We start from the raw sequence: 13201 nt of genomic DNA on the forward strand, positions 1-13201 counted from the left end.
CATGATGCATCATCAATATGTATGTACAAGAACTTAATGAAAAACAGAAATTATAATCACATTCCTATTTAAATATTTTATCATAATATTGCTGTATATAACATAAAGTACAGAAAATACAGTTGCAAACAATTTGTATTGGTTTGAATATTTTTATACATTTGTATGATAGCATGTATTCGACTAACTTAAAACAAAGTTTTTGATGGACAGACTTTATTGTGATGAAAATAAACAAGAGTTCATCTTTAAATTTAAAAATGTATTGTTATCACATAATATTACTAAGACTTTTTCGCAGAATCATTTTTGAAAGAAAATAATATACCTATGCCTTCGACACGCAGTGCAAATATGGTAAATGTATGGTTTAAACAAACAATTTTAACTGTCAACATTATCATGTTAATATAAAGATAAAAATATTATGAAATGCAAAATATATTAAAACAAATTGTTAAACAAAGTGAACGTCCAACACGAATCTAAAAATAAATTTACGATTGATGTTATTTATATCATCTAACCTAACCTAACCTACTCATAGTGAGTTAAACTAATTGTTCGTTAATAAACACTCACTCCTAAAATATTCTTCATAAAATAAACTATATCACGGAGCTTGGTTTTTTTCATTCAATATATTTGACTTATGGAAATATTATATAAAATTATATTTATTCAAGACTCATGAATTCAATTTTATTTGTTTTCAAGTAAAAAATATATATGAGTAATATTATGTAAAACACTCTAGCAGTGATCATTATATTCAAGACATTTTTATATTAAATTTAAAAAAAAAATACAAAAACCATTCCTAATTATAATACATAGTTGGTTGGAAATAATTGAATTAAATATATATAAAATATTTATTTTAATAATGGTATGTAGAGTGTTTATATAATTGCAGAATACTCATATTTGTATCTTAACTGCATATTTACAAACAATAATTTTCTCGTTCTTTTAGAGTATTTAGAAAATTATTTAGCCCCAACTGTTGATAATATCATTTCACAATTAATATTTATCAATTTATTAATTTATTCAATCGATTTTTTCCATTAGTATTTCTGTAGTAGGTATATGTTAAAAAGTATTTCTAAGCTTTAAACTTCACTAAATAGTGTGGTTATATTGACTGATTTCGCTTCATTCATTCTAAAGCGAGCCATTTGGACTTTGGGGTACTAGTCGGAATTTCTTTTAAACATTTTATTTTAAGATTTAAGACTATCAGATATATTGGTGAACATTATAATTAAATATTGTTTAATTAATGAATATACTATAGAAATGTAATGAAGTCATGACGTATAGTCTCAAACAAATGTTCTTGTTTACTGTATTTATAATATAAAAGTACATATGTTAAAATTTAAATTAAATATTTGTAATAATTCCATTTATAATGCCTGGAGAAATTACTGTTTACTGTTTAGTGGCTTGACCATGGTACGGTTGATGCGGTGATCGAGTATACGCACCACCCGTTGCCACTAATTCCCAGATGGGTGACCACCCAGGTTCTTAGTGGCAAAACCCTTGCAACATATACACATGTCCCAAACCAACCCAAACCCTCTTCACACTTAAACTACTAAAAAACAATAAACCAATGGATTAATGATCTATGTTTCCGTGGGTTAATTATAATGATGATAAAAAATAAATTACTGTTTAGTCTGTGACACGTGTATAATTTATCATCATTTAAGGAATATCACCTAAGAAAGAATAAAAAGTACTACCAGCGCATTTTCTTAAAATATGCGAAGATTTAAAATCAAAGAAAAAAATAATAATCAGATGGGTGGTATGACAAATTAGATAGGTATCATCACAATATTATTAGTTTTGCTCAGTATGGGCATCTCCTTCACATCCGGCCGATGTCGTAGTTCTCTACTTCTCATTGGTTTATTATATTCTATATTATATATGTATGTATATTATTGATAGCCAATAAGAAGTGTAAAACTATAATATGATTTATGAATGAAGTAAAGAGAGGAGAATACGTATCAAAAAACTGTGATGATACCTATCTAATTTGTCATGCATGGTATGATTATACACCAAATTCCAAAACAGACCAAATGAGTCTGTTTATACCCTTCAAAATAAATCATACCAATTCGTTTGAATGCATATGGAATCTAATTTTCATTTAGTCTACAAAGTCGTTATTGTAACACAAATAACAAATTTCAGTTTATAGGTACCTTTAAAATTATTATTTTTAAAAGGTATATAAGGATATTTTTTTCTGTTTTTATATTACACAGCCCCTATTAACATTGATAGCTTAAAAAAATCTATAAATAATTTGATGAAATATTATTATTATTATTATTTTTTAAATATATTGAAACTAATTGAACTGATTTAAATATTGCATGTCATTAAATTGGTTTATAGACCCCCAATGAAAATTATTTTATTTATCTTATCATAAATCTATAATTTAAATGACTCTCAGAAATGGTTTTCAATGCAATAATCAACACTTATAGGATAATAAAATATTTAATTTTAATTTTCACATACTCAGTACGATAATAGTTCTAAAACATGTTATAATATTTCTTATTAATATCTCATTCACTGGCACTTTATAAGTCCACAACACCTGCATACCTTCGAGACCCAATACTTAAAATAAGATATTTCATAAAACAAAACCTTTTCTTTGATATAATATACAAATAATATCTTCTATATTTATCCTTTGCTGACAACAATAAATATCTAAGGTAACCCGAATGAGAATAAAAAAAAAAATCTGTAACAATATGTCATGTGGGAAAACACAGCATGGCGTCCCCAAAGTTTATTATAATAATATGAACCCGAAATTCCATTTCGCCAACTCAAAATTTCCAAAATAAATAAAAAATAACCTTCTGGTAAACTTGATTTCAACTAGGATTATATGTATGTTTGTATTGGTTTTTTTCGTTTATATATAGCTGTATCCTGACCGTATAAAATATATAAGCATAAAATTATTTCTTAACTGTTCTATAGCAGATTTTATAGTCATTTAATTTTACATACCAGTTATAATATGGATTGATACGTTCGCACAAGGTCATGCAATAATAATTGTTTCAAAGATCACAAATAAAACAAACTGCATCGATTGTGCACCAATTGCACTGATTTGTGTTCGGAGATAATAAATAGGTCATCGTCACCCATCAAGTTCCAAGTATAATGCAGTGTTTCTAATACAAATGCCTATTTAGCCATTATTTAGGCACAGGCACTATAAGCCCGGGCCTAGAGCGGCAATATTTGAGGGCGGCGAATTTCAACGATTATTTTTATAATATCATAAAAAGTATTTTTCATTTGATGAAATCAAACTTAACTAATTTTTTTTTTTTGCTCAAAATTAAACATCTATCTACATTTTATACTTAAAACTATATTATACACATACGCAAATTAATACGAGCACATAGGTAACAAAACATTATGCGCATTCAATGCTGGTTCGATTTCTCATAATAAAGATAGACTGACACACAGCATATTTTATAGTTATATAATGACAGGGAAATACTCGCTTATTGTTATTTTTTAATGTTTGTAATTTAATGTTCATAAATAATGTATCTTTTTTAATATTATATTATATTATAATAAATTGTATATTTAAATATGCTTTATAAATAATTTTAGGAAAGACGGAGGGGGAGAGTTGGCGAATTGGAAAGTGCATATTGGAGAAAAAGTTTTAAATACGCCACTGCTCATACTCCGTTAAGTGCGACTTAGAAACGAAATTTTTAGAGCCATGTGAAATCTACATTGTAGATTGTACTACGTATATAGTTTTTTCCATATTTGTCGTTTCTCGTCGATGAGATTATAGTATTATATTATAACCTACCAATAAATATCTGCTTATGCGTGTCAATTTCAGATTTTGGGTAATGTCAATATCAGCTGCTGTTACACGTTGAATAGGTAGTGAAGAATATTTTAATAGATTATATGATTCCAAGTTATGTTTGCACAGACAGTTTTTCCAAACTTGAGTATTTCTATTGCCAACTTTCTAATAGGAAATAAACTATTCCCATAGAGTTTTGAAGGCTGTGTAGGTACTGTATCAGTAAATAATTGGTATACCTTTTTGGATTTTAGCTAACTGGTATATCATTAATATATTTTTTTTTTTTATTAACACGAAATATACGCTCGGTGACATAGGCCATTTGGTTACAAAATCGTTTATATTTTATAAAAATAAAAAAAGAACATTAAAGTCTAGAAATAACAATAATCAAATAAATTAAATAATAATACAATAATTCCCAGCATAACTACTTATAACACTGTATGTAATTAAATTTATGCAAACTGTTGTAGTATATTATTATTTTTTTTACCATTATTATTTATATTATTTAGTTTTTCTGGCAACGATCATCTAAGCTTAGTGTTGGTCTTGGTTAAGTCATTTTTTGAATTTTAATCGTTCATAATAATATAATATAATATTATTTACAAAAATGTACAAAGAGTAATGATGCATATAATAATTTATATAATAATATTTTAGTAATGAATATTAAATGCGTTCTAGATGATAAAATAAATACAAGTGTTAAAGGCGTTATTATGTAAAACTATTATGTATTTTTTTAATTTTAAAATAATTTAAATTTGTAATAGCATGACGTGATATTCTGATATATTTTAATATATTGAATGATAATGAAAAAAATAAGTTGTTAAATGTGCCTGTTCAAATGTTTAATTTCTTCTTTTTAAATTGTTAATATTTGTTTTTTGTTATTTTTGTAGGACAACTATTTCACTAATTTCGACATTATTTATCTATATAAGTTAGTTAAAAATAAATAGGTATTTATTCCGAAATCAATCATAAATTATTAAAATTCTCAGAAAAATATTCTAATTATAATTTGAAAATAAAAATACATACGTATACGATAAAAATATAATTTACTTTGAAAAATGTCAAATTGTTATGTTGTTTTCTTAAAACTGAAAAATTACACATTTTTTAAAATAATGAGTTTATAATAATGAAATTATGATATAATACTGTTCAAAATATTCAGCGCAACGAGCATTAATGAACACTATACTTATAATAATATATAGATCCCGGAGTGTATAATACAATAATGGGAAAATAAATTTCTCATTTTAAAAGTACGTGTATACAAATTCGCGTACCGTGATGACATGCACAACGTTTTTGGTTGTGTCTTTTTGTTGCCTCTTGATAACTATACCACCACGTCAACTACAACACTATAGACAGAATTTCCCTTGTTATTAATTGTCATATTATATTTTATTATTATTTTATATATCCATCTAGGTCATAGATATTTACCGTTTTCCGATTTACAATTTGACGCAAATAATGTACCTATAAAATGTCTTACATTACACCATATAATATCTATAATGATATTGTGGAATGTTTTCTATATATAATGAAACTGTTCACTCGTGTGAGTTTTGTCTGTGTTTTATTGAAGAAACGATTCAAAAACGATTTTAGTTTCGGATTGTTTGAAAAAAATTCTGTATGTTGAAATGAAATTATTTTTCAAGAAATAATAGTAACTGATAAAGTAGTAAAATATTAATATAAGTCAAACAATAATTTCCTTCTCTAATTCTAAAAGTACATCAATAGTCTTCGATACTATAATGAAAAGAGAAATTCCTTTTTAAAATACGTTTTTATATTAAAATATGTGAAGTATATAATGATTTAAAATAACAATTTCAGTATACCTTTACAACATTAGATTATAGAGAACAGTATATTATTTTCGTGAAAACAACAGCGTGAATATCTATGAAAGGAATGATCATAAAAACTTAAAATTTTTATTTATGCGTTTTTTGGTGGTAACTAAATAATATAATATTATAAAAATACTTAGGCACTTTTTTTCATAGAAATTTGGTAATTTAGACATTTACTTATTAGTAATTTTTTTTTGATTAACCTACATATGTTGATGAAACTTTTTTTCTTGGTTATACAACTTGAATATTTAGTTAGTACAAGGTTATTCATAAGATTGCTTACTTATTATGTATTTTTTTAAATTACATAATATACATTCTTAGTTTCTCTTCATAAAAAACAAAACCGTACACAGTTTTAATGGAGTTGTTATATGCATAGTGCATAATAATATTATAATGATTCCTGGTTAGAAATAAGAAAAGAATCATATTATCAGTTCTCATTGTGAACTGAAATAGTACATAAATTAAGTAAATAGTAAATGGAATGGAAATTTTATGGATAAAAATCGATTTATGAACTACAAATTTCCTTGAAAATTCAAATGTATTTATCTTACAATATATTATATACATTTTTAATAGAATAACACTAATTACTAAATATTTTATTTCATCTAGAAACGTATATTTAAACGAATCAAAAACTATTCCTTTAAATAAATTTAAGCATACAATTTATTATAATCTAATATAATTATGTGTATACTGCACTAAATAAATTGCAGCACAAATTATGAACATAATAATAGGATATAATATTATTATTTGAAGCATCTAACAACGATAATAAACAAAATTTACCTAATTGAAGATTGATGATTTTTTAGTATTAAATTTGAGTCATTAATATTGCAGTATATTATATTAATATATTGTATTATTGTTTAAGAACATACTCTGCAGTAAATTATATCTTTTATTGGCAATCAGCAGTCCACGTGTCTTACATACGGCTGTTTAAATGTTTTGATCAGTTATTTTTTTATACTGAATAATTTGAAATATAACATTTTTATTTAATGTGGCTAGTGACTAGGGAGTCCAAAAAAGTTTAATGACCACTGAACTATAAAACAGAATCGTAATATAGTATATACATAGGTGTGTGCACTGTGCAGGAGGGATACTAAGAAGTGCCTGTGACCTCCCCTACAGAGTTATCTTAATCATAGTTTTTAGTTGTACCTACAATTTTTGATTAGAATTATAAAAGCTAAAAAAATAAGTTTTTGGGGAGTTATTTTCTTGTATCCAGTTAGGTATATTTAAAAACACCAGCATACTCTGTGAAAGAAATTTGCACACCTCTATGGCATGATGTACTTCGTACGATGATTATAGATGTGATTAACTTTTAAAGTGCCTAATTAAATATAATATTTATTATATTAATATTTAATGAATTTTAATTAACATTATAGGTGAGAAGAAAAAATATTTTAAGTACGTATAAATGTTTTAATATTTACACAAATTTCATCAGACTGAATTGAAAAATGATCATATTTTCAATGTTGAGCATAAAGTAAGAAACTTTTAGAAACTAATTGTTCGAAATCCATAGATATCGTTGAATATTAAAATGTTAAAAATATATTATAGCAAAACTGCAAAAGCTATATAATAAAAAAAAGTGACTATTTGTCTTTATATAGGAATATGTTCAAGGAATTACTTAAGAAAAATTTTAATTTCTATGAAAAAATTTCATCAAAATTCAATATCAAATAAACGTAAATGTTTTAAAATATTTTACGATTTATTTCTTTTAAAATAGTACTTGATAATAAAACTGTCTTGTGAACTCTTATTTTATAAAGTCAGTAATATATTTTTGACATTGTGACATTTTATGTATTTTCCTTTGTAAGGACCAACCACAGAATATAAAATAATTTTTTTTGTGCATATTCATTTATTACTATACGTTTTTTCCGTACGAGTTGATCTTTTTTTATGTACCATTTAATGTATTGTTTTTGGAGATGCTTATATAAGTTGCATTTGACACTTTACCATACAGTTCAACAGTTCAAACAAATACATTGACTTTGTGTCAAAATATCTTATGACATTTAAATCAAAATAGAACATAAATAATAAAATATTCAATTTATTTAAGAAAACATTTTGTACAAAACATTTTGTTTTATGTATTAAATAATAATATTGAAAATTATGACACACACATGTGTTTTTTTTTTTTGGGGGGGGGGGGGCACGGACACATAAGTAATTGTGTGTGGGGTGGTACGGGATTATTTTATATATTTTTGTTTGTAGGTTTTTGAGTTGGTATGGTTGGAATACGTGTTTGCGTATGTGTGGCAAGGATATGTTGCTACAAATCCCGGGTGGTCATCTATCCGGGAGCTAACAACTGCGGTCGGTGTGTACCTATAAGCTCAGTGCATTTCCGCAGATTGATCGTACGACTGCGCCTCACTAAGGTCACACCCATGTGTTATAGAAACAAGTAATTATTATTGTTTAAAACGTTTTAGTAACAAAGAAACATAGTTATTGATGAGTTATTTTTATAACACATATTATAGAAAAAATGTTTAGTTAAAAAAATAATTTTAAATTGCTACAACACTAAAACAATAAATGAATATAATTGAACATACAAATATTAAATTTTATATAAATCTTTTTAATCAGTAAAAATTATTTTTAAAACTAAATTAAATAAAATATTTTTTAACTATTTAAAAATATATGGAGGTGTATAGCAAGGATGTATGACCTCATTATTCGCAATAAAATGTATGACTGAAAGTCAGAATTTATGGTAACTGATAAATAGATGAAATGAATTGCCACTGGAAAACAAGTCAAATAGTCTGGCCACTAGGACTCAAGGTTTATATGCGTCTATTATAACCTATTACCGATGAAATTAGTTTTAAAAAAAAAATATATATATATATATATATTATACACAACAATATGTATTGGTAGGTATAAGTATATAAATTATTATAAGACATTTAGATAAAAAATGTATTGTGGTAGATTCATTCGTATCATTCCTTCTATTGAACGTAACAAATAGTATAGGTATTATAATAATTTTGGCAGATCACGTATAATATCAGTGAGCTTCATGTAAATCTCTTATGTGCCGCTATCCAATAAATTAATTAAAACTTAGTAAATCACTGCCAATGAAGCAATGAGTAATTTATATTAAACATAATCAACGGTAATACTCAAATGGAAAACAAGACTAGGTATATATATATATATATATATATATATATATATATATATATATATATAATGATACGATACAGTTGTATAATACGATCTTATGATATGTATACCATACATGGTATTTGTATATTTGGTATCTCACGCATGAGACATTAAGTATGATGATTAAATATACAAACTGAGATCTCATCGTTCTGGTTGTTAAGCGAGAATACAAATACACTGATTAGACGATTGAATTGTTTGTGTTTGATTTATTATACTTATCATCCACCAATAACTGTTGATATTTAAATATACGGAAATACGACAATAGATAGCGTATAACGTCTCCAAATTACAGCCGGGTGATAAAAATCATTTATTAACAACACTTAATCAAACAGGTTGAACGAACAGTAAATTTAACTTGATTCATTTTCGTTCACGTTGTTTTATATTTATATCGTTTTGTTCAAACAATACCAAACATGGAAACGAATACATAACTTTAGAGCAACGGTTCCCAACCCATGAGCTGGGGCCCACTTGTACCATTTTTATATGATTTTATACACTTCTATATTTTTTCTATCAACTTATCTGTGTGTATTTATATTTTATACCTATAAATTAGGTAAGTGGGTCTCTGTTTTTTTTTTACATTATTGGTGGTCTGCACATCAAAAAGGTTGTGAACTTCTGCTTTTAGAGGATGGCTAAGGCAATAATTTAAACGGCGTAATACAACACATTTTTTTTCACTGCGCGAAAATGACATCGTCATCACCGATGGCAATACCACAATACCTAAATATAATTAAGATTATGATCCTTGACACTTATGGTTTAAAAATATATTGAAAATATTACTTAAAACCTTTATGTGTTAATTGTGTTATACCTACACTCATGTGTTCACAATTATTTGGCACCATAAATTAATTTTCTTGAAATATTCACCCTAAAATTTATAAGTTATAATAACTGGTAAAATAATATATTAAGAAACATATTTAAATTCAAAATGTACAACCTTAGTTAGAAATAAAGTACATTTAAAAATATGGATGATATTTATGTTACAATATTTGATAACTTAATTAAAATATTTTATGTTTTATTAAATTTTAATACATTTTAATTTTTAAAAATAAATAGTTTAAACTTTTAAAGTTTGCTTTAATTATATCGTTGATAATTTTGTTCTCGATTGTTATGACCTACTTAACTGCGAACTATGATATTTAGTATTTTTATACTTATTTTATACTTTTTAAATATTATCTATAAAACATAATGGAAAAGTTGTATTCAATTTATATTTTGAAAAATAAAAATTACTTATTGTTACATATTAATAATTTTTCTAGTCGGAAAATTGACATTTTTGACATTAAGTGTTAAAAATGGTAGTTTAGTATTGTATCTTGGAAATTAAATAAAATGTAACAATATGTTATATAATGAAATTAATTGTTTGAAACCAAACTAATTCCAAGATCGATGACCACTAATTATACATATATTTTTATTCTCCTAACACCATTTTTCTATTTCCTAGCCTATATTTATGTTTTTATACACGTTGTGAAAGTTTCAAGGTTTAATTTGAAATTATGTTTTGTTTAGTTTTTGAGTAGATAATCTAAGTTATTATGCAAACTGTAATTGTAAAAAAAAGTTATTTGCATTTATTTATCATTCACCGCATAATATCTTTTCCAAAAGCTCGTTGAAAGTATTATGTTATGAATTAAAGTTGTTATTAATGTAAAATCCAATTGGATCTTTTATAAGAAAGTATATTTTATATAATTTTCCATATTATTCATAATATAATATGATATAATAAATTATTAAGTAAGTTACTTTTTACTTACTAATTCAATTGTTTGTTTGTTATGTTATCTCAGTCTGTAACTATTTAAAGTTTTATTTTAGTGGACATGGGTGTTGATAAACACAATAAGTACAATAAGTATATTAATCAGTGTATAAAGTGGCTTTTAAGAGTTGTAACACAATGTCAGAAGAATTAATTTAATCGTATTATACACTTATATTGATGATATTCCACAAATGTACTTATTTTAAGAGGTGGTATACATTATAGATCAATGCAATACGACATAATTAAAATAATTATATACTTAATATTATTTTTAAAATTAAATTAAATTAAAAATAAATACAATATTTATTGAGAAGCACTATGCCTTTTTTCGATTTATTTGGATCAATTAAATGTTTTTTATCTAAGTACGTATTGTATTTCTAGCTTGAAATAAACGATAAGTTGTGTTAGGTGTTTATAAAAATGAATGTTCGTATTATTATGCATTGTAAGTATTTATTGTTGGTAAACTACTCGTATTAATTTTGATTCTGATACGTCAATTTTTTTAGAAAAATTATCCACTGAACAATGTAAAGCTAAAAAGGGGAGATGGATAAGTTCTCACTTGGAACAAAAAAAGTTTGTTTCTTTAAAGACTCTTTAATAGTAGTAAGCAAAAAAAATATCAAGAGTTTGAAAATTTGTACTGACGTGAATTCAAACATTTTAAAAATCAGATCAAAAGTGGTAAGCATGTTTGATGAATGACCTTGTATACTTAGACCTTCAAATATTTTTATATTAAATAATGCTAATTTACAAACTGTAATCAAAATAAAACATACAACATTCAAAAATAAAAATTGTATTTTGGTAAGAAATATTAAGATGAATTTATTTAAAGGAGAACATTTTTTGTTTAATTATGTTAGGCATTCTCTATGATAACTGGAAAACGGTAAAAATTTAATTAGCTCTAAAGTTTGCATTCAATGTGTATAGGTAATTGAATCTTTTATATTTAGAGCACTAATCGTTCACAAAAAGAGAATGAAATTAATACTAAAATTTATATTAATATTAAACCAAAATATATCGCACATACCGTACATAAGATCAGGACAGACTATAATAAAATTTAGAATAGATTTCATTATTTTATAATATACATTTACGATTTTTTTATATTAAACCCGTCAATCATCCAATATTTTATGATTAATTTTGATATACATTTCTATCCCAAAATTTTAGTTCATGCATATTTCAAAAAGTTACTTTCCATATATATATATATACTTAAATTCTGTCTTAAATTCAGAATATTATAGTTTCTCAGCTTCTTTTGAATATGTGAATATTTTAAATATTTATAATAATATGTTAACTAGATCATGATACATTTAAATAAATAATATTCATAATACATCTACAAAACATTAAAAATAAATTTTAATTAAGTATTTTAAATTAATCATTAAAACTAATTTATTCAGTATCTATATTTGTGATTAATTATTATTAAAGAAAGATTTAATATTAATTAGATATTTGCTTTAATATAACAATATTGGTTACGACTCTAAACAATGACGTACCTACACACGGGGGAGGGGGTTGTATGTTCACAACCCCCCTTGGTAATTTTTCAATTTATATAATAAAATGAATACAATTTAAAAATTGTTCAGAATTGTTTTCACAATATTTCTGTTAAGAAACGAAAATTGAAGATACACAAACAGTAGTGTACCATCATCACTGGAGTTATTATTAGATATCGGATATTAGAAGTGCCATTCCATAGTTAAAAAAGTAGCATTTTATTTTATAGTTAACTGATTACAATAAGTGGGTGAAACGCAAATATGAAGGTCAACAATCCACGAATATTTATATATCTGTAATAGATTGTATTACCGTACGGCACCTACATGCAGTGGCGTAATTTGGCCATGTTTGTGGGGGGGGGGGATAAAATATTTTAACATTTTACCTATACCCGACCCTACCTAATAAAAAGTATTTATTATAAGCACCTTTCAGAATTCAGAGCAATATATTTATGTACACATGAGACATGGAATAAATTCCGATTAAGTGTACAAATCGATGTTATTTTTAGTTCAATAGGACTACGGAAAAATATTAGGATAGGATAAGATAGGACAGATATGACAATAGTCTTTCGATCGTTGTCGATCCACGATAAAATAATACTTTACTGCTCGGTGGTTTATTTTTGTACCACTACACAATGCATAAACAAACTCAAAACTTACACAACACATATTCATATTGCAATAGTGGTACTTATAAACTTGCGTGGCTGCGTTTAAA

Source organism: Diuraphis noxia, unplaced genomic scaffold (assembly GCF_037042655.1).
Source record: "Diuraphis noxia isolate RWA-SAM2 unplaced genomic scaffold, SU_Dnox_SAM2 contig0003, whole genome shotgun sequence".
In the NCBI taxonomy this organism is placed as follows: domain Eukaryota; kingdom Metazoa; phylum Arthropoda; class Insecta; order Hemiptera; family Aphididae; genus Diuraphis; species Diuraphis noxia.